Source organism: Notolepis coatsorum, assembly GCF_963971535.1.
Source record: "Notolepis coatsorum genome assembly, chromosome: 5".
Taxonomy (NCBI): Eukaryota; Metazoa; Chordata; class Actinopteri; order Aulopiformes; family Paralepididae; genus Notolepis; species Notolepis coatsorum.
This window is the reverse complement of record NC_140169.1, coordinates 81275347-81298067: the sequence shown is the minus strand read 5'-3', so window position 1 is coordinate 81298067 and position 22721 is coordinate 81275347.

The window sequence follows — 22721 nt, the reverse complement described above, 5'->3', positions numbered from 1 at the left end:
CATACACATTATATGCCGGCATTAGTATAGGAGGTTCCAGACCTGAGGTATTATTCCTACCATATAATTAAAGCCTGATAGAGGTATTATACCTGGTACTGACCCAGACGTGGGCGATGAGTCGAATACATTAAAGTATATTATTCCTGGTGCTAACACAGAGGTGTGTGTAGAATATACGGGTACATAAGGTATTGAGTTACAATTGAGCAGTAGTAGGATTTCATTCCGTTGGACCACTCCTATTAAGCTTTTGTATTCAACCGTACCAATTAACATAAAAACATTAGATGGGATTCTGTGTGCGTGTCCATTACTGTGCACAGTGTTAACTATTTTGGTGTGGGTGTAGTAGTTGTGATAGCCGCGGGACAGATTCTTGTGTATTTAAAAGTACTGCCAATGTAGCCTTCAGGTGATCGCCATGGATAGAATCAGACATGCTTTGTTTACGCTTCTAGGCTACTGGCGCATGCGGCATGCCTGTGATGTAAGCAGTACGCGCGACGAGAGCCTTGACAACCCTTTCGTCATCGTTTTATGCGGTTTGACAGTTTAGATGATAGCGCAAAGGTTTATCGTTTCTAGGAATTCCACCCTGGAAGGTGGTCTCACTTTTATGCGGTTTCACCCCGTAAAAACGCTGTTGCCGTATAAACAAAAGGCACATCCGAAAAAATATTTTTGCGGATTCACCTGCTAGCGTTTCAGTCTAAACAGGGCCTCAGTCGTTTGGGTCGCAACTACAGTCCAGCAGCGGGGGCGGACAGATCTGTCAGCCAATGGCCAATAGGCACTATGAAGCCCCGCCCAACAAAACAAGGTACAAGCCACGACACCCCGCCCACGCACAGTCAAACCTAGTCCAAGCCACGAAGTGCCGCCTCAAACCTAGTCCAAGCCACGAAGCCCCGCCCAGACGTTGGGCTTGCGGCTCTGCAGATATACCCAACTCCTCAAACTACTGACAAAACTTTGCATTAACACAAAATACCCGCAGGGTGGCGCTAGTGTCCATGGAATACCGTTCCTGGAGCCCCCCCCCCCCCCCCCCCCACTAACACATACACATCTTGGTACACTTGGATAATCAGCAACACTTGTCAGAATCTACACCTAAAAAGTTCTTTGTAAACGTAACTCTTACCTTGAAGAAACACGCCAACATGATGGGAAATGCACTTACTGTGTTCTCCATAGTCAGACAAGAAGATAGATAGATAGATCTTAAGAGTCAACGAGAGCCTAGGAAAAGGGCCCTTCCAGTAGTTCAGTCTACCTCTTTTTCAGGGTGAGTATTTCTCATTCATTATCTTCCTAATAGGTGGGATACCCTCTTCTTCTCAGTACTCCTCAACTACCACTACACCATTGGGGTGAACCTCATTGGGTGTTAGACGTTGCAGAAACATGCAATGACTGCTCATTTCCAAAATAATTAGGCTATGTTTGAGTATTCCACAGCATTTCTCACAGCCATACCTGTGTTGGTATGTAGCCTGAGGTGCAAATGGAGTAATCTGGTTCTGCTGCACTGTGTATCACAACTTTAAGAAGAAGTTACATTTTTTGTGAATTAATTAATGAAGATAGTGTTGGAAGGTCAACATGGGGAACTGACCAGCATGACATCTGGCAAAAGCAACTATTCCATTTCTTGTCTAAAGAAAACCTTCAACGCACACACACGTGCACACACGTGCACACACGTGCACACACGTGCACACACACACACACACACAACACACACACACAACACACACACACACACAAAACAACGCATTGCATCACCATTTTAGGGGCTGATTTGGTTGCTTTCTATACTTGAAACTGTTTTAAAGGCCCGGCCAGTGATTAAAATGTAAACAAATTAGTAGCCCCACCAACAAAACTAAGAACGGAGACATGTTTACATTCTTTAGTTGATTTGAGGTTTTGATACAATGACTAGACAACAGCTAAATATGAGTTTTTAATGCATTTGCTGTATTTTGTGGCTGTAAAAGATTTGTTTACGTTGGCAATGTTTGTAAACACTGGAGTGAAACTACATATCTGGACTGTGACTGCCCCCTTGTGGTCAGATAGAGCAGTGCCCTTTTCAGAATATAACACTGTATTATTCATCAGAGGAATGCTTTTAGACTTCAAATATTACTTATTTCACAAGACACATGTTCTTAACGATTTAAATTATGATGATGTATTTACATATCTTTTCACGACCCCTAAAAACCCTCAGGTTGACAACTACTGAACATTTTAGAAAGATGAGTCAAGTCGTGTACTCAAGGGGATTGTGGTGGCTGGCTAAACATGAGAAGAAGAAGAAGAAGAAGAAGAAGATTGTTCCAGACCTAGGTTGATCGATGCCATCGGCAATCCTCTAGTGAGGCCTGTGATATTTACACCCGTGCTTGGGAACATGTTACCGCCAGATTATTATTACATGACTTAACTACACACTGCGTCCGTGTCTTTATTATTGAATACTGTATACAGCATACAGAAACATGGTGCCAGATTCGGAGACACAGGTAATCCTTGCAAATACTGTGGCAATTCGCATTCAAAGGGCAAAGAACATTGCCCTGCATTTGGGAAACAATGTAAATCTTGTGGAACAAATAATCATTTTGCCAAAGTGTGTCAAAAAAGCAGAAAGGGATACACTGATGGAAAAGTCAACTGTATGGAAAATACAGCGGAATGCTCAGAGCACAACAGTGGTGAGGAGGACTTGTACATGCAGGAGTCGATCGGTGCAGTGCACACCAAAGGAAAGAAATGGTTTGTGACACTACGACTCCACAACAAGACACAGCAATGTCAGCTGGACTCTGGAGCCACATGTAATGTAATGGGTTTCCAAGACAAAAAAAGGCTGGCTCCTGAGGCACCACTCTGCCCGAGTGATACAAGACTGAAGCTGTATTCTGGGGAAACACTGAGTTCTATGGGGATTTTTTAAACTGACTGTACAGTGAGAGGCCAAGTGCACAAACTCTCATTTGAAATTGTGAAAACTAGCCAGCACCCTCTACTGTCAGGCTCCACTTGTGAACGGTTGGGTCTCATGCAGTTCACAATTCCAGAGGACGTGCTGAAAGTGGAACATCCACAGCCTGGAGGCTTCACTAAGGAACAGCTGATCAACAAGTACAGTGACGTGTCGTATTCAACTCTCCTGTAGAATCTGTCCCGGGGGAGGTCCACTTTGACTTGGATCCCAATGTTCCTGCAGTTCAGAGCGCCCCTCAAAACGTCCCCATCACAATGAAAGCAGCAGTCAAGGCCCAGCTGGACAAGTATGAGGCTGATGGCCACATGGCGCCGGTCACAGACCCTACAGATTGGTGACAGACATGGTGATTGTGAAGAAGCCAGACAAACTGAGAATATGCATTGATCCAAAGTTTCTGAACAAGGCTCTAAAACGTTCGCACTACATCATGTCTACCTTGGAGGACGTCTTGTACAAACTGCCGAAGGCCAGAGTCTTCACCTTAGTGGATACCCGGGATGCATTCTTGCAGTGCAAATTGGACGATGAGAGCAGTCTCATGGCCACGTTCTGGACCCCCTGGGGGAGGAAGCGGTGGCTCAAGCTACCATTCTGAGTTTCCGTGGCACCCGAGGTGTATCAGCGTAAGCAGCATGAACTCCTGGCCGGTCTGAAAGGCATCGAGCCCATCGCAGATGACATCCTGGTCGTGGGCTGCGGGGACACAGACAAGGAGGCCGAGAGTGACCACGACGCCAAGCTTGTGGCGTTGATGGAGCGCTGCCGCGAGGTCAAACTGCGTCTAGGCCTGAAGAAGCTGCAGTTCAAGGTGGCCGAGGTGCAGTTTCATGGCCACATCCTCTCATCTGCAGGGCTAAAGCCTGACCCGGAGAAGGTGAGAGCCATCATGCGACATGCCCAACCCGACGGACGCCAAAGGTGTACAGCGTCTCATTGGTTTTGCCAACTACTTGGCCAAGTTCATGCCGCATCTATCAAGTGTCTGCGAGCCGCTGTGACACATGCTGGACAAGGACACGCCCTGACACTGGCTGCCTAAACATGAGACAGCGGTTCGTGAGCTCAAGTCACTGGCTACGACCATGCCCGTCCTGCGCTACTATGATGTGACTAAGCCAATCATAGTCCAGAGCGATGCCAGTCAGAGCGGTCTCGGGTGCTGCCTCATGCAGGAAGGCCAGCCAGTCGCATTTGCCTCGAGGGCTCTGACCCCCACGGAAAAGAACTATGCGCAGATTGAAAAAGAGTGTCTCAGCATTGTTTTCGCCTGCCAGAGGTTCCATCATTACCTATACGGCCGCGACCCAATCACAGCAGAAACAGACCATAAACCTCTGATTTCCATTTTCAGCAAGCCGCTCCTAAATGCACCCAAGAGACTTCAGAGTATGCTCATGACTCTGCAGAGCTACGACCTGAGGGTCATCTACAAACCAGGCCTGGAAATGTTCATCAGTGACACGCTCAGCAGGGCTACGGCAGATTGCGCTGGCAGAGGAACAACATACCAGCGGCACGCCATCTGTTCTCTGCAGCAGGAACAAGAGGATGTGCAGTATGTGAATCAGGCGGACTACTTAAATGTGAGTAACCAGCGTCTGGAGCAAATCAGGCAGCACACCGACCGAGATGAGTGTCTGCAGGCACTGAAGAATACAGTTCTAGTTGGCTGGCCAGATGTAAAGGAAGAAGCACCTATCATCGCTAGAGAGTACTGGCCTTTCAGGGACGAGATCAGTGTGCAGAATGGAATTATTTTTTGGGGGCAGAGAGTAATCATTCCAAAGTCTCTGCGCCCAGAGATGCTGACACGCATACATTCGAGTCACATAGGAGGAGAAGCATGCTACCGACACGCTCATGAGACTCTGTATTGGCCCAACATGCATACAGAAATAAAGGACTTTGTGAGCACCTGCTCAACCTGCAATGTGTATGCCCACAACCAGCAGAGGGAGACAATGCTCTCACATGAGCTACCTACCAGGCCATGGCAAATTCTAAGTATGGACTTGTTCAGCCACAGGCAGAAGGATTACCTTCTCATAGTCGATCACTATTCAGATTTTTGGGAGATTGAGCTCCTCCCCGACATGTCCGCAGAGACAATCATCAAGCGATGTAAAGCACAATTCGCACAAAATGGCCAACCAGAAAGGGTCATTACAGACAACGGCCCTCAGTTTACCGCTCAGTTCAAACGCTTTGCCTCCGAATGGGAGTTCGAGCATGTGACTTCCTCTCCAAGATACCCGAGGGCGAACGGCAAGGCGGAGTCTGCTGTGAAGATTTCGAAGAATCTACTGCGCAAAGCCGCGCATGATGGTGATGACCCATGGAAGGCCATACTGCACTGGAGGAACACTCCCACTGAAAACATGGGAAGCAGCCCGGCACAACGCCTCATGTCCCGCCGACTAAAGACGTCCATCCCGGCTACGAACAGGCTCCTCGAACCAGCGGTTGTGGTGGGGGTCACGGAAAAGTTGCGCCACAGGAAGCAACTTGCGAAATCCTACTATGACAGATCTGCCCGGGATTTGACAGAGCTGGAAGTCGGGGAGGCTGTCAGGATGAAACCCCTGCCGGGTGATAACACTGGCCAATGGAGAGTCGGGACCTGCCTCCAAAGGGTGGCGCCAAGATCGTATCTGGTTAATGTTGGGGGTTATTTTTTCACAGCATTCTGCCATTTTTGTGTGGCTGCTGAGCACTTTTTACGTTTTAAAACCTCTGAACTCTTCAGAAACGAGCGGTGGGCCGCCACAAGTGCCGGAGACCTACTCCAGTTGTAATGCCAGTACCTTTATCAAGGGTACATAGCATGCATCTCTTTTGGTCTGGGGAGGAAACCCAGAGGAAACCCACGCAAACACAGAAATTCCCCATGTCAGGGTTCAAACCCTGGACCTTCTTTTAGATTCGATTCGATTCAAATTTCTTGTCATTATACAACAACATTTTTATCACAATGTACAGGTGCTTAAACTGGACATAAAATATATAAATGAGTACTACTGAGTAATAGTACTAATCAGATGTATCTACAGAGTTGTAGTATTAATATGTACAGTGATGCAGGTATAAAGACACTATGGTAGGAAGTCGTACTGCCCAGCAGCATAACTAGTAAGAGTAGGTAAGGGATATACAGATAGATATGTAAAAAGGATTATATGCAGGTATGTACAGACAGATGTGTATATATACAGCATTATTATACATGCTATCATGGAGAGTTGCATGGGTTATATGCAGGTGTACAAGTAGGTATATAGGATTATATGCAGGTATATTCAGACAGATATGGATATATAGTTACATATATATATATATATATAAACTAAAAGGAGAATACCTTCAAGGGAAAGAAGAAACCGCACACTCCACAGGACTGGTTTTAGCTTTTTTATTGTTGCACAACACGTTTCGCTATCGCTTCCTCAGGTGCTATAGCGAAACGCGTTGTGCAACAATAAAAAAGCAAAAACCAGTCCTGTGGAGTGTGCGGCCCCTTCTTTCCCTTGAAGGTATTCTCCTTTTAGTTTATATATCTCTCTTGCGCTGACCTACACCTCCAGTCGGGGTCCAACCAGATGTGCACGAGTCTTATTTAGTTTAATATATATATATATATATATATATATATATATATATATATATATATATGCGGCAAATATAAATGTATAAATACCGTATATACTGTACAGCACTATTGTAAATGCTACAGAGTGGTATGGGTAGAGTATAGTATGAGGTTATGATTATTATGATTACGGTGTAGGGCAGTTGTAGACAGTGAAAGCAGTAGGTAGGAATAAATTGAGTACATAATTCAAAGTTCGCACAGTATGGGTAACAGAGCCTAGGGTATAGGTAATGGAGTTCAGAGTTCAGAGCTTATATTGTATGGGGGGGGGGGTCATGGACATGGTACAGAGTTCAGCGAGATGACAGCTGAGGGAAAGAAGTTGTTCCTGAAGCACAAGGCCTGTCAGTCCATGACTGGGATGAGATGTGTCCTTGCTGTGTGCCTTCCTCAGACACTGTTTGTGATTAATAGACTCAATTTCATATTCCCATGTGTAGCACCCTGAAAATATGGCTATTATTCAAAAGTGCTGACTTGCCTTTTATCTCCCCTGGTGCACCAAGACATACTAACTAGTGTCCATTAATATCCCCTTGATCAATGACGCGGGTTTCTCCTTCTCATACCGGCTGGAATATGGATTATAAACAATAACCCTGGATCATATTCTTCCACCCAGTGTTTCCCTGTGGGGCTAGTAGGCGGTGCCAGCAGGGGGCGCCGGTGGCAGGCAGAGAGCGTACGAGAGTGACGGAGGAGGAAGCAAGTCAACTAAGACGGAAGTGTGAGGAACCAGCCTCTTCGACATTGGACTTGGATATGATCGGTCATGTCTAGACAGAGCCCCGTGTAGGACCACACGGGTGAACGTATTGAACTTGAGTATATTACGGGTTATCCTAGAAAGGTAAACGTAGTAGCGTGTTGCATGTTTTCCCACTGAATAACCCTAGCGATACAACGAGTTATCCTAGAAGAAATGCGGTATAGCCAAGTGTGGCTTAAGTTAAAGATATTCCCTCTAGTGAGGCGCCCCGCCAGCGTGGCTTTAAGAAGACCGGTGTTTAGAGACACCCTGCGTCATTATATATTGCGTCTAGCAGGAGGGCTGTTTGGGACCCCAAGAGTAGCTTCAGTGTAAGTAGGGCAAGAGTAGAGCTGCGCGTCTACCCAGCACCGGCCGTCAACAATCAGTCTTCGCCGGCGTTCGACGTCTGCCCTGCACCGGCTGTCTTCAGGCCATCACGGGAGTTCTTCCCGTCCAGCAGAGGTCGCCATCATCCAGCACGCGCTCTCAGCCCGATACTGCCCCCCTGCTCCAGCCCCGCTTGCTCGCGCCCGCGACGAGAGTGTTCGACGCCATCTTGCTACCCCGAACAGTGGTGGCGCGGCGAGGACGCCATCTTGGTTGAGTACAATAGAGCGTCAGTGCTCCGGATCTTATTGCACAGTACACAGTGTGGTGCGGCCTACGGGCGAAGTTAAACGTTGCTAAATCTAGTTCATAGGGGTACCCATACACATTATATGCCGGCATTAGTATAGGACTTTTGTTTTGGTACAGTGGGCCCACATTTTTTATTTCCTTTGAGTGTGATAACGTGTTGGTTCTTTGATAATAATTTCCCATCTAATCAACCCTTTCCCAGTGGGGAGGTTCCAGACCTGAGGTATTATTCCTACCATATAATTAAAGCCTGATAGAGGTATTATACCTGGTACTGACCCAGACGTGGGCGATGAGTCGAGTACATTAAAGTATATTATTCCTGGTGCTAACACAGAGGTGTGTGTAGAATATACGGGTACATAAGGTATTGAGTTACAATTGAGCAGTAGTAGGATTTCATTCCGTTGGACCACTCCTATTAACCTTTTGTATTCAACCGTACCAATTAACATAAAAACATTAGATGGGATTCTGTGTGCGTGTCCATTACTGTGCAGTGTTAACTATTTTGGTGTGGGTAACGCTACTATAATTAACCCCTTCCTACTCCACCTTTCCCTTTTTATTGTAAGGTTTCTAGTGTCACTGAGGGAGGGTACTGCTTGCGGGGGGAACCAAGTTATTTACAATTCAGTCACTAGGTGTGGGAGGGTTAAAGGAGTAATTGGGGAAGGTGAGAGCGTGTTGGGGAGTAATGCTGACCGCCCTGCTGCAGGGGAGGAAGACCAGAGTACCAGACCAGGTTGGTAAATCCCGGGCCCCTTTCACTCACACTGCCAGCCTCCAGTTGAAGCTCCAGACTCAAAGACGGAGGTGCAGTCAGACAGAGCTCTACTGTGTCTCGCTACCCAGTGATTGTGCCCACCTGTTCCCACGAAGCAGGGATAATCCACCCTGCTACACATGAATAGACTCAACAGTGCGCCACTGTGTAACCAGGCACAGTTGACCAAACATAAATGCACACATATCCATGCATGCATGTACAAGCAAGGTCAACACACTATGACATGTATCTATCATTACCATAGAGTAACTCGTACTTTTGTAATCTTTTTGGAATTTCTCCACAACACACATGTACAAGTGGCAGTAATGCAGAAAAACCAGCAAAGGAAGAAGCAGTGTAGAAAACAGGTGGAGTTTTTGCCTAGCAATGGGAATGCTTTGGCTGTACTGTGTAGATAGAAGTACACACTCTAGTGTTGATGTCTTTGTTTACAAGGCTTCAGGTATGGTTGCTCTGCTACAAACACAGTAGAGCAGCTGTGTGCACATCCAACCTGTTTTAGGCCAGGTGCAGGATAAAACTAAATGTGACTGAAGGAAAAATTGCAATGAACTGACCAACACAATTGACAACTATAAGCAATGCAATGCTCAGAGAGAGAGAGAGAGAGAGTAAATGGAAATGTTTGTATTTAATAACTCATGCATATTGTAAGCAGTGATGCATTCTTCATATCAACTATGGTTGCACGCACGCTAATGACGCCACGTGCACGCGCGCTCATGGGTGCGCGTGCGCGCTCCCGCGCATAAATGTTCCCTCGCTTAAGCACAGACTAAAGACGATGCCTAATTGCCTCTACGAATGGAATGTAACACATTTCATTCACAAGTTCTGTGTGAAATGAATGTATCTGAGAACGTATTTAACACACCTGACGACCGGCGCTATTGATATGCAAAGTAGGCCAGTTGGGTACTTGGTGAGTGCAGCGCATTCCTGTGTGCATGCGCGTGCCGTGCACATCCGTGCGTGTGCGTGCATGCACGCGCTTCTGCTCACAAAACTTTGACTGCACTGCGTGCAACCCCGTCCCATGAGCAACGCATCACTGATTGTAAGGGTGGAAGGACGGGACAACTTAAAGATGCTGCTGCTCGCCATGTTGCTTTACAAGAGAGTTCAACTCAACTACAACGACACCCCTGTGGTGTTGGTATTGAGAGCGCCTCAGGCTACGTTTAGACGGAGAGAGTCTGAACAGAAACCGCAAAAGTCGTCTTGCGGTCTCACTTTTAATTTTGCGTTTAGACTAGTGTTTTGGGATGGAATTCTGCGTGCAGACGAGGCTGAAAGACTCGAGACGACGGAGCCCCGCTGTCACACGAATGGCGCAGATGTCACATGACCAGAAACGTCAGTGGCCAATCAGATCGCCTCAGGTCGTTGAGACAACCAGACATGCTGTGAAGACCCGTCCTACTCTGCCTCTGATTCGCAGACTGTGGGTGGGGGAATGTGATTGGACCAAAGCAGAGTCACTCACAGACAGTGGGTCCAGTCACTAATAGTTGTGATAGCCGTGGGACAGATTCTTGTGTATTTAAAAGTACTGCCAATGTAGCCTTCAGGTGATCGCCATGGATAGAATCAGACATGCTTTGTTTACGCTTCTAGGCTACTGGCGCATGCGGCATGCCTGTGATGTAAGCAGTACGCGCAACGAGAGCCTTGACAACCCTTTCGTCATCGTTTTATGCGGTTTGACAGTTTAGATGATAGCGCAAAGGTTTATCGTTTCTAGGAATTCCACCCTGGAAGGTGGTCTCACTTTTATGCGGTTTCACCCCGTAAAAACGCTGTTGCCGTATAAACAAAAGGAATTTTTTTTGCGGATTCACCTGCTAGCGTTTCAGTCTAAACAGGGCCTCAGTCGTTTGGGTCGCAACTACAGTCCAGCAGCGGGGGCGGACAGATCTGTCAGCCAATGGCCAATAGGCACTATGAAGCCCCGCCCAACAAAACAAGGTACAAGCCACGACGCCCCGCCCACGCACAGTCAAACCTAGTCCAAGCCACGAAGTGCCGCCTCAAACCTAGTCCAAGCCACGAAGCCTCGCCCAGACGTTGGGCTTGCGGCTCTGCAGATATACCCTACTCCTCAAACTACTGACAAAACTTTGCATTAACACAAAATACCCGCAGGGTGGCGCTAGTGTCCATGGAATACCGTTCCTGGAGCCCCCGCCCCACTAACACATACACATCTTGGTACACTTGGATAATCAGCAACACTTGTCAGAATCTACACCTAAAAAGTTCTTTATAAACGTAACTCTTACCTTGAAGAAACACGCCAACATGATGGGAAATGCACTTACTGTGTTCTCCATAGTCAGACAAGAAGATAGATAGATAGATCTCAAGAGTCAACGAGAGCCTAGGAAAAGGGCCCTTCCAGTAGTTCAGTCTACCTCTTTTTCAGGGTGAGTATTTCTCATTCATTATCTTCCTAATAGGTGGGATACCCTCTTCTTCTCAGTACTCCTCAACTACCACTACACCATTGGGGTGAACCTCATTGGGTGTTAGACGTTGCAGAAACATGCAATGACTGCTCATTTCCAAAAAAAGCATTCCATGTGAAGGTATTCTGTATCTTTGCATGTCAACTAATAAAGAAACTTGAACTTGAAATAATTAGGCTATGTTTGAGTATTCCACAGCATTTCTCACAGCCATACCTGTGTTGGTATGTAGCCTGAGGTGCAAATGGAGTAATCTGGTTCTGCTGCACTGTGTATCACAACTTTAAGAAGAAGTTACATTTTTTGTGAATTAATTAATGAAGATAGTGTTGGAAGGTCAACATGGGGAACTGACCAGCATGACATCTGGCAAAAGCAACTATTCCATCAAGTCAAGAGTCAAGTCAAGAGTTTTAATTGTCACGGCATACAAGTATAGACATTTCTTGTCTAAAGAAAACCTTCAACGCACACACATGTGCACACACACACACACACATAACACACACACACACAAAACAACGCATTGCATCACCATTTTAGGGGCTGATTTGGTTGCTTTCTATACTTGAAACTGTTTTAAAGGCCCGGCCAGTGATTAAAATGTAAACAAATTAGTAGCCCCACCAACAAAACTAAGAACGGAGACATGTTTACATTCTTTAGTTGATTTGATGTTTTGATACAATGACTAGACAACAGCTAAATATGAGTTTTTAATGCATTTGCTGTATTTTGTGGCTGTAAAAGATTTTTTTACGTTGGCAATGTTTGTAAACACTGGAGTGAAACTACATATCTGGACTGTGACTCCCCCCTTGTGGTCAGATAGAGCAGTGCCCTTTTCAGAATATACCACTGTATTATTCATCAGAGGAATGCTTTTAGACTTCAAATATTACTTATTTCACAAGACACATGTTCTTAACGATTTAAATTATGATGATGTATTTACATATCTTTTCACAACCCCTAAAAACCCTCAGGTTGACAACTACTGAACATTTTAGAAAGATGAGTCAAGTTGTGTACGGGGATTGTGGTGGCTGGCTAAACAGAAGAAGAAGAAGGAAAAGAAGAAGAAGAAGAAGAAGAAGAAGAAGAAGAAGAAGAAGAAGAAGAAGAAGAAGAAGAAGAAGAAGAAGAAGAAGAAGAAGAAGAAGAAGAAGAAGAAGAAGAAGAAGAAGAAGAAGAAGAAGAAGAAGAAGAAGAAGAAGAAGAAGAAGAAGAAGATTAAGATTGTTCCAGACCTAGGTTGATCGATGCCATCGGCAATCCTCTAGTGAGGCCTGTGATATTTACACCCGTGCTTGGGAACATGTTACCGCCAGATTATTATTACATGACTTAACTACACACTGCGTCCGTGTCTTTATTATTGAATACTGTATACAGCATACAGAAACATGGTGCCAGATTCGGAGACACAGGTAAATCTTGCAAATACTGTGGCAATTCGCATTCAAAGGGCAAAGAACATTGCCCTGCATTTGGGAAACAATGTAAATCTTGTGGAACAAATAATCATTTTGCCAAAGTGTGTCAAAAAAGCAGAAAGGGATACACTGATGGAAAAGTCAACTGTATGGAAAATACAGCGGAATGCTCAGAGCACAACAGTGGTGAGGAGGACTTGTACATGCAGGAGTCGATCGGTGCAGTGCACACCAAAGGAAAGAAATGGTTTGTGACACTACGACTCCACAACAAGACACAGCAATGTCAGCTGGACTCTGGAGCCACATGTAATGTAATGGGTTTCCAAGACAAAAAAAGGCTGGCTCCTGAGGCACCACTCTGCCCGAGTGATACGAGACTGAAGCTGTATTCTGGGGAAACACTGAGTTCTATGGGGATTTTTTAAACTGACTGTACAGTGAGAGGCCAAGTGCACAAACTCTCATTTGAAATTGTGAAAACTAGCCAGCACCCTCTACTGTCAGGCTCCACTTGTGAACGGTTGGGTCTCATGCAGTTCACAATTCCAGAGGACGTGCTGAAAGTGGAACATGCACAGCCTGGAGGCTTCACTAAGGAACAGCTGATCAACAAGTACAGTGACGTATTCAACTCTCCTGTAGAATCTGTCCCGGGGGAGGTCCACTTTGACTTGGATCCCAATGTTCCTGCAGTTCAGAGCGCCCCTCGAAACGTCCCCATTGATTGATTGATTGATTGAAAACTTTATTAACAGATTGCAGAATGGGTACAATACAGTACAGCTCAATACACACAATTGTTAAGGGGATGCAGACCAGAGAAAGACTTTCGTCTTGTTTACATCAGGGTCCCCCATTTTCAATTCATCAGGACATATATGACATACATGACATACAGATAGTCAGTACTGCTGCATCTATACATTTATGACATACCAGATTTGCAAATACAGTACTGTTTGTGATACAGAAGGAGTCAGGAAAAGGGAGTATATACATTTGACGTAGAAACTGTACATTGGAGGTGGTTGGGGGGGGGGGGCACACTGTATAAACAAGCAAAACTGTACATTGAGGGGGGGGGGGGAGACACTGTACAAACGAACAAAATTGTACATTGGACTATTGACAAAACCATACTAGGTAAATTACTGTACATTGGAGGGGGTTGGGTTAGGATATTTACAGGGGCCAGTGTTGAATTGCAGTCTCCCGTAGGTGTCCCTTGAGAGAGGTTTTGAAAGTGGGTAGTGATCCACATTCCTTTACAGCTTTGGGTAGGGCGTTCCAATGAAAGCAGCTGTCAAGGCCCAGCTGGACAAGTATGAGGCTGATGGCCACATGGCGCCGGTCACAGACCCTACAGATTGGATTAGCAACATGGTGATTGTGAAGAAGCCAGACAAACTGAGAATATGCATTGATCCAAAGTTCCTGAACAAGGCTCTAAAACGTTCGCACTACATCATGTCTACCTTGGAGGACGTCTTGTACAAACTGCCGAAGGCCAGAGTCTTCACCTTAGTGGATACCCGGGATGCATTCTTGCAGTGCAAATTGGACGATGAGAGCAGTCTCATGACCACGTTCTGGACCCCCTGGGGGAGGAAGCGGTGGCTCAAGCTACCATTCGGAGTTTCCGTGGCACCCGAGGTGTATCAGCGTAAGCAGCATGAACTCCTGGCCGGTCTGAAAGGCATCGAGCCCATCGCAGATGACATCCTGGTCGTGGGCTGCGGGGACACAGACAAGGAGGCCGAGAGTGACCACGACGCCAAGCTTGTGGCGTTGATGGAGCGCTGCCGCGAGGTCAAACTGCGTCTAGGCCTGAAGAAGCTGCAGTTCAAGGTGGCCAAGGTGATTTTTTTTTTTTTTTTTAACTTAAATTTTTATTAATGAAAAATAAATAAGTCTGATTAGCACACGTCACATAGCCTAGCTAGCAGACGGTTTCAAACTGTATTTTAAATTTTAATTAGAAACAAACAAGCAAACAAAATAAAGTACTAAAGTAGTAATAATAGTATTGTGATTGTCATTTGGACAAGCAAAGTCATTACTTTAGGTTGCGGGCAAGAAAGACAAGTCTGTCCAGTCAGTGTCCACTCCAGTGTCCACTGTCTCTGGTTTTAAAGCTGCCCTGGTACAGGTCACAATATGGAACTGCCTGCAGTCAGTGCAGTGCCTGGCATTAACAATGAAAATAAATTAAATCTAAATTCTGGTATAAATTGAATCTCAAGTCTGATTTTAGCACACGTCACATAGCCTAGCTAGCAGACGGTTTCAAACTGTATTTTAAATTTAAATTAGAAACAAACAAACAAAATAAACTAATAAAGTAATAGTATTGTCATTTGGACAAGCAAAGTCATTACAGGTTGCGGGCAAGAAAGACAAGTCTGTCCACTGTCTCTGGTTTTAAAGCTGCCCTGGTGCAGGTCACAATGTTCCCTCCTGTACTAAAAACCCTCTCAGAGGGGGAGCTGGTGGCAGGGATGCACAAGTAGCGCTTTGCCAGTAGGCTCACTTTTGGGAAGTTGTTTTGATGCATGTTCCACCACTCCAAGGGTTCGGTAGTGAAGTCTGCATCTGGAGCCAGCAGGTAATTGTCCAGTTCCTTCTCCATTGCCTGCATACCGGTGAGTTCTGTGGGGAGTGGGAGCACAGGGCATGGCTTTTTGAAGAAGCTTCCCAGTGACTTTTTTTTCTGCTTCTTTTGAGGTGGAGCAGCAGCTCCTCCTGCAGCTTCAGCTCCTCCTCCCTCAGCTCCTCCTCCCTCTGCTCCTGAAGCCTGTGAAGTGGATGGGGGGCCTTGGTCTTCCCCGAGCAGCATCTCCGACACCACTCTCATTTTGATGGCCTCAACCTTCTCTGGCTTTATATATTGAAGTTTGAAACGTGGATCGACCAACGTTGCAACATCAAGCAGCTCATCTAAATGGTCATCATCATATTTTTCATCAAGATATGCCATGATCTTGGTCTTCAGATCTGTTGTGAGCTGCGCTTCATCTTCTGTGCGTTTCAGAATCTGTGTTCTGAATAGATGCAGCACAGGCTTGAGGTAGGATACACTGACATATGATTCACCAGAGAGTGAATCTGTGAACTCCAGGAGTGGACTCAAGGCCTCATTCATGGCTTCCAGGACATCCACATCTTGCCAGGTGGGCACCAAGTGCCTGGTCTTCTTGTCAGCAGTGAGTACTTGAGCGATGGCCTTCTGCTGCTCCAACACCCTTTGCACCATCTTCTGACGTGAGCCCCACCTGGTCGGTGACTCTGACACCAGCTTGTGCTTCAAGTCAAGTCAAGTCAAGTAATTTATTTATATAGCACATTTAAAAGCACAAGAGCCAACCAAAGTGCTGTACAATCAAAGCTTAAAATCAATGTCCTAATATAAAATACACAAATACAAAAATACAAAAAGGCACAGCAGGACAAGACAGTACATTCAGAGAATAGGACAGTAGGACAACACACGGATAGGGGAACACAAAGTACAGTAGCACACAGGGGACAGAGGAGCATAAGAAGAGATACAAGAGGGAGGGGGCAGGATAAAATTACATGGGAGTGTGTGAGTTAGGGTGTGGGAGAATCAGGGTTTATTGAAGGCCAGGGAATAGAAGTGGGTTTTTAGACAGGCCTTAAATGTCTCCAGCGAGGGGGCAGATCGGATCTCCAGGGGAAGCTGGTTCCATAGCTTGGGGGCCACGGCCTTGAAGGAGCGATCGCCTCTCTTTTTGAGTCTGGTGCGGGGGGGGACCAGCCGAGCCTGGTTGGAGGATCTTAGTGACCTGGGTGCTGCGTAGGGGGTGATGAGCTCTGTGATATATAGGGGTGCTGCACCCGATAGTGCCTTAAAGGTGAGGAGGAGGATTTTGAAGTCTATTCTAAGTGGGACTGGGAGCCAGTGTAGGGAGGCTAGGACTGGTGTGATGTGCTCTCTCTTTCTGGTGCCGGTAAGGAACCTAGCTGCAGAGTGCTGGACCATTTTGAGGCGGGACATGGCTGCCTGACTGATGCCGGTGTAGAGGGCATTGCAGTAGTCAAGGCGTGAAGTGATGAATGCATTGACTACCGTTTCCAGGTCGACGGGTGAAAGGATTGGTTTTATTTTACTGATGTTGCGGAGTTGGAAGAAGCATGATTTGACTACGGCATTTACCTGCCGGTCGAATTTGAGCTCTGGGTCAAAGATTACACCCAGGCTCTTGATGTGGGGTTTGAGGTGGGTGGAGAGTTGTCCTAGGCTGTTGGAGAGTGTTTTGGTGGAAGAGGGGGGGCCAAACAAAATGATCTCCGTTTTATTTTCATTTAGCTGTAAGAAGTTGAGGGCCATCCAGCTTTTTATGTCCCTAAGACAGTTTTTAAGAGAGTCTAGGTTAGCTGTGTCAGAGGGGTTGAGGGGAAGGTAGATTTGGGAGTCATCGGCATAAAAGTGATATGAAATGTTGTGTTTCTGGATGATTTCGGCCAGAGGGAGCATGTAGATGGAGAAGAGTATGGGGGCCAGGATGGAACCTTGGGGGACCCCATACGGTAGACTAGCTGTGGGGGAGGAGTGTCCACCCAAACTGACCGAAAAGGAGCGGCCGCTCAAGTAGGATGCGAACCAGTTTAGGGCAGACCCCCCAATACCTAGCCTGTGTTCGAGACGATCGACCAGGGTGGAGTGGTCGACCGTGTCGAACGCGGCAGAGAGGTCCAGGAGGAGGAGCATGGCACAGCTACCTGAGTCGATGGTGAGAAGCAGGTCATTGTAGATTTTGACTAGCGCTGTCTCAGTGCTGTGCCCTGCCCTGAAAGTTCGGCAAGTTATGCTCTTCCTGAGCAACTGCCATGTCCCGCTTCTTTTTCCAGGAGTAGGAAAATGCAGCAACAATCTTTTTGCACACACCGACGGCTCGTTCCATCCTCTTGTCTTTCGCTGCTGTCTCTGAGGAGGAAAAGGGAAGAAGGAAATAGGTGTTGACACAGTTGTTGTTATTTTTATTTAATTTCAGATAATTTCTGAGCAGAATCTAGCAGATATAAAATACCATCCATTGACTCTTTGACTGTGACACTGACAGTCTACTAAACTTAAAGTAACTGACAAAATGTTAAACAAAAGTCTGAATAAACAGAAAATATACAGTCGTCATCACAAGTCACAGTCAAATCAATACTGCAGTGCTGCCTGCAACTGAATATTGTAATAAAAAAATGCTTTATTCTTAGTTGTAATCACTTTATTTAACTTAGCTGCATAAGTACTATTATAACAGCATGTCTCTCCCTCTACAATATTGAATATTACATGTTGTAATTATTTTATTAGCCTAATCTTTTTTAAACATTTTATATTATCATTATTGCTACTACACAGTAATACAGATTCATTGAAAATACACGGGTGGGGGACTTCATTCATCACGCTAATACAGAATTATTCAACTAAATTAGAAATGGAACAAAATATGTGACCAGTGACTGAGTGACCACAATATCACAGACAGATCTTAATAATAATAAAAAAAAAAATACCAATGGCTGAATGTAGTCGGTGTCCAAAGCACTGGAGGCGTGTCCATTTGTTGAGTCCACATGCCTTGAGGATATTCGCCCCACTGTCTGTTGTTATGCAGACTTGTCGGTCTTCGCTCAGTCCCCATGAGTCGAGCGCTTCGACAAGTCCTATGGCGATCATTTCGCCAGTATGGTCTTCGGGAAAGTAAGCCGTTTGCAGGCATTTACTTATGAGATTCCACTCGTTGTCGATGAAGTGGATGGTCAGGCTCATATACGGCTCAGACGTCCGACTTGACCACATGTCCGATGTTGTAGCGAAATATGACACAGTTTGCAGCTCCTTCTCGACCATGTCTCTACAGTCTGCATACAGCCGTGGGATAACAGTCTGCGAAAAAAAAAATCGGCCAGGGAGATTGTACCTGTGGTCAATGGCTTTCATCAGCTTCTTGAATCCCACATTCTCTACTGTGCTAATTGGCATCATATCTTTTGCGATAAAATAACCGATTGCACTAGTAATGTCTTTGTGCCTTTTTGATGTTTTGTCGTAAAATTGTGTAAAAGCAGACACTAGCGTTTGTTGCTGCGAGGTCGACGAGGTACTTGCAGACGCATCAGTTGCAGGCGCAGCACGAACTTCAGTTCTTCGTGGCTGTCGGCTGACACCACCACTCTTTTCCGACTGAATGCGTTTGCATTCAGTGTACTCTAATGCGTGATACACTTTTAGATGGTAGAATATGTTTGTTGTGTTCCCCGTGTTTGTTCGCACCGGTCGCCGACACAGTTTGCAGCGAACGCTGCTCTGATTTTTGTCCGACTTTAAAAAAACAAAATGTGTCCATACTGCCGACGTAGTAACACCTTTCTTATTAATAATTTCCTCTGCATTTGAGGCGCTAAGGTCTGCGGTGGCCGTAGGCGGTGGGTTGTCATCTCCTTCGCTGTCGCTGGAATTTTCATGCATTTTGATTTTTAATTTTCTCCTAAAGTTGTTGCTAAACTAATCTCTTCAACTAATCTCCTCGCTCTGAAATCGAAACCAAAACAGGAGCACATCTGGAGCTGTGGTGCGTAAACACGTCATCACGTAACGTTGGTTGTTGTTAGTGAGTGTGCTGAGCCGAGGCTGAGCGGAGTCAAACTTGGAAAAATCGATATATCGAAACTTTGCGACCACGTTTCATGTTTATTTCGAGGAAATAATTTATCGCGATATTTATCGTTATCGTTTTATCGCCCAGCCCTAGGTTTGGTAACGTTAGAGTTTGTCTTAGAGCGTGACGGCAAGTTTTTTCGACGGTTAAGCTTAGGCACTCTTTCAAAGTTGGTTAAGGTTAGAGTTTGTCTTAGAGCAGGGCGATAGAACGCCAGGTAGTTTGCAGGCTGTTTGACGCGGAAATGGGCAAAGACGAGACTCATTCATTCATCACAGTACTGTTGTGTTGTGCTAACAAGCTAATAGCTGGATGCAGTCTGGACAGAGTGGATATACATCAACGGTCTGGGACTGTGAGACAACAGTGGACATAATTATACACTTTATCAAGCCCTCCTCGACCACGTAAACAGTGAGTTAATTCGGTCTCTCTCTCTCGCTCTCTCTCTGTTGTTGTTAATTTGACGCATAATGGATGAATGAATGAATGGTAACTTGTTTAAAATGACAAGATATATATATATGTGTTCATTATTGCATTGATCATACGTGTACTAGTGTAGTAACTCGATTTAACATTGGTAACGTTATGTCGTCAGCTGTCCACTTGGTCAGCTGTGAGCTGTCCGCTTGCCCCCCTTCACCCCCCCCACCGCGACCACCCAATAATAATTAATAATTTAGGACCTGCTCCGAGGTCATCAATCGGCACACATGCGATGCATGCATGCAATTCGTATCTGCGATTAACCCATCCCGTCGTCCTTCCCCCCCAAGGGCAGCCGGGAGCAGACAGGCGTCAACGTGGAGGCAAACTATAATTCACACCGGCCGCTACTGCGCATACTCTGACCTTTATCATGTTTTGTAACAGATTACAGAAGCCTATTGTAACGTGAGGTTCTGATATGATTTGATTAATATATCTGCATTATTTTATCCCACTTTATGCTTTCCTCTTGCTGCTTGTTTTACACTGATTGTATGTCTTATTTCTTACTGATGTAAAGCACTTTGAACTGCAATCCCCTGTATGAAAGGTGCTATACAAATAAAGTTATTATTATTATTATTATAAGTTGTCATCAGCATAGAGGAAACCAACCAACAAACCTATATCACATCACCACCTCAATACTTTTGCAACTAACTAGGTTAGATTAAACTGGGGAGCAGTGTCAGTCAAAGGTGTTTTTTGGGGGGGTTTGTCGAATGCGATATCCCCGTTAACCTTCTGCGACTGCATTGACCATATTCGCACGGCGGCAGCAATTTGGCTCCATTTCCACCCAGGGTAAAAAAAGAACCCAACCTGAGCGTGACATAAGAGCAACATGGCCACCGTCCGAAGAATGCTCAATGGGTTTGAATCCAGCTCAGACTCTGTGGTCACCTTTCTCAGTGAGATTTTACTTTACAGGTTTAACTGTAATCTCTGGACAACTGGTGAAATTAAATTCTAAGAAGAGGGTGGGTATTTCCAAAGTATCCTTTAAAAAGATTTATGAACAGAAAAACTAAGAAAAAGAAAAAATAATAACACTTTTCCACTGGCCTCATCCTCACACAGAACAAAATGATCAGATTCAAAGCCAGTTTTTTTTTATCATATACACTAACAATACTAGGCAGATATGAACATTTTAGCCGATATCCATAAACGATATTAATATGATCTGTATAAATTAAATTGATAGTCAAATGTATATACTATTTTAGTACATACTAAATTAATGTCAGTGCACAATCCTGTGCTGTGTCATTGTCACATGGAAGTAACGTTACCAAACAAACTGTGTGGCCAACAAAAGAAAAACACACAGCAGCTAGACAGAGAAATAATCATCAGTTGTTCACATCAACCCAGTTCTATTTCATTCTGGCCTCCGCTCAGCATCAGTCTGCACTGACTTCACTTCGTGCACGCGCACTGAATAAAAAATTCCACAATGTACCTTTACATACCAACATTCGTCTGGCCACACCCCTATCCGCTTACCTTCATAAGCAGGTGTGTGGTCACCTACTCGCCTCCTTCTTCACTTTCACCACAAGGAAGTGCCTTCGGTAGATACCCACACTTGACGAGGTTGTTTAGTTGAAGAAAGTTGATACGTTTAAATTTTTTCTTGCTTTTTTCTTCTCTCATATATTTCAAAAGAAAAAAGCTAAGTCATAATGTTTACCTCGGAGGGCCGCGCTCGCAACGCCACCCTTCACCAGCGGTTCTCCATTTCCGCCTCCGTCGTACGTCTTGGAGCGGGGTTGAGGCCTCTCTCGTGGTCGGCAGCCACGCCCGGTAGGTGTCCGATGGGTAGTTTGCCTCTCCAAGAAGCTGGTGCACCAGCGCCGTCTCCTGTGGGATGGCCTGGTTCTGGCTCTGGTTCCTCTGCTTCCGGGGAGTCGTCCGCTGTTGGGCGGCCGACACCTTTGGTTGCGGGGGATTTGAGACGCAAACTTTTTGCGTCAGCTCGCTCCCGTCGCAAGATGGTGGCTTGCAAACGCGAACAGCCTGGTTTTGGTGAGTTGCTGGAGCCGGATGAGGATGCGTCTGACTCTACATGGCCGATGGAAACAGAGGACTACATGATAGAGGCGGACGGGTTCTTGTTCGAAGGCCCGGTGGAGACATGTCTCCCGCCTGTCCAGGTAACACTGGAGGGGGGTGAGATGTCTCCTTGGGGTTCCTCGTCCGCAGATGTTGGGTTAGAACCTCCGACTCGGCGGCGGGATGCCCTGCTATCAGCCACATCAGAATGTGGCTCCTTAACCAGTGGTCTGCTGCATGTGAGGGACGCGGGCTCGGAGGGGGAAAGTATGCAGGGGGAACTGCATGCTTTGTTCCCCGAGCTCATGGCGGCGGCGGCAGTCGCAAACGGCGTGCCGCTGCCGCAGCCACTGCCTGTTCCTATCCCTGACGATCTCATAGGTCATCTATGGCAACGTCGCCCGGTGAGAGGGGTGGACGTTGTCTGCCCATTTTTCCCTTCAATGGAGGCGTACGTCCATCAGGGACAGGTGGTCTCCCACATCATGGGCCTTACTCCCGCCTACGTGCAAGTCACGCGGGTGGTGGGTTTGGTAGACGGCATGAAGGAGGGCGTGCCACGGCTTGATAGGCCGATGGCGGCGCTCCTTTGTCCTGAGGTGGTGTGGGAGCCGTTATGGAAGCCGGTTCCCCAAGGGAAATCGGCGAGGCGGTTGGTGTTTTGGAGTGACCAGTCATTTATCTCCGGGACACAATCTCTAGCTGCCACTTCCAACATCGTGCA